Source organism: Orycteropus afer, unplaced genomic scaffold (genome assembly GCF_000298275.1).
Source record: "Orycteropus afer afer isolate SDZICR_OR568_19922 unplaced genomic scaffold, OryAfe1.0 scaffold00083, whole genome shotgun sequence".
NCBI lineage: Eukaryota > Metazoa > Chordata > Mammalia > Tubulidentata > Orycteropodidae > Orycteropus > Orycteropus afer.
Genome location: NW_006921670.1, coordinates 9042197 through 9043559, shown reverse-complemented (window position 1 = coordinate 9043559; position 1363 = coordinate 9042197). Strand labels below are relative to the sequence as shown.

Here is a 1363-nt window from a genome sequence, read left to right as displayed (position 1 = left end):
TCATGACATTGACTGCAATTTCCCACAGTGTAACAGCTCTCTTCCCACTTCCTCCCTGTAATCTCTTCCCTGTGTCCTTCCCTCTCATGCACTCCTGTACTCCGAACTATCTCCCTGTGCAAACACTGCCCTTCTGTTCTCCCATGATTGATCTCTCCAAGGAATGTATCTACCTAATGTAAATGTTCAGCTCATTTGCCTTTTGTTTAGCTGGAAGCCACAGGTGTGGGTTCAATTCCAGACCTGAAGGGCAGCTAGGGGCCATAGTGTCAGTGGTTCTACTAGGCTCTATCAGACCAGCAAACCTGGTCCCTTTTTTCTTTTCTTTCTTTTAATGATTTTGAGTTTTGTGCCACATTGTTCCTCCCGCTCTATCCAGGATCTCCTGCCCTGATCCCCCTCTGAGTGGTTGACAGTAGTAGCCAGACATCATGTAGTTCTTCTGGTCTCATGGTCAGATAGACGGAGGATCGCATGGTCTGCCAGTGCCTTGGACTGATTGTTGCCGCATGTCTTTGGTTTTCTTCATTCTTCTTTGCTCTGGACCAGGAGCGACCCATTGCTGCATTTAGATGGCTGCTTGCAAGCTTTTAAGTTCCCAGTTGCTACTCACCAAAGTGGGATGTGGAACAATGTTTTGTATAGTATGTTATACCAATTAAGTTTGATGTTGGTGTGGACATGTTTAAGGTTCTGAGGTTGATTGGAATCCTAATGGCAAATGCTCTATAGTGTCTCTGGGCCAAGCCTTGCTCTTAGTCCTTCACATCTGTGAACTCAGTGGTCCCTGGGTGGCACAGATGGAGAAGCACTCGGCTGCTGTCTGACAGGTCAGCAGTTCAAACCGACCCAGAGGTGCCTCAGGAGACAGGCCTGGCAGCCTGGTTTTGAAAGGTCACAGCCTTGCAAAGCCCATGGAGCAGTTCTCCTCTGAGGTCACCATGAGCCGGAAGCAACAGCACTAATAGTAACAAAGCCCACGAGCTCAGCTAGTCCTTCACATACTGCTGTTAGGTCCATATGGTTACTGGTAGCCCCATCTTGTAAATGAGGACCCAGAGGCATCAAGCGACCTGCCCACAGTCACTCAGCCAGTGAGTGGCACAGTGGGTTTGCAGACCCAGGAGGTCTGGCTCCCAAATCAGGCTCCTGGACCCCATGCTGTGTGGCTTCCTTTGGAGTTGTGGCTTTTTTCATCTAGTCATTTACCTCATTGCTATTTAGTCAATTCTGACTCACAGTAACCCTGTAGCACCCTAGAGGACAGAGTAGAACTGCCCCATATGGTTTCCAAGGCCGTAATCTTGAGCCATCTACTTCTAAAGTGATACCACCTTGGAAACCCGAGGAGGGGTTGTTATGA

The 1363-nt window shown here is 48.7% G+C and overlaps 1 protein-coding gene across 1 annotated transcript in view; it reads left to right on the top strand.

Annotated features, from left to right (window-relative positions):
• Positions 1 to 1363, top strand: part of EFCAB6 (EF-hand calcium binding domain 6) — a 200985-nt gene that overhangs the window by 136441 nt on the left and 63181 nt on the right. The gene's annotated exons all lie outside the window — the stretch shown is intronic.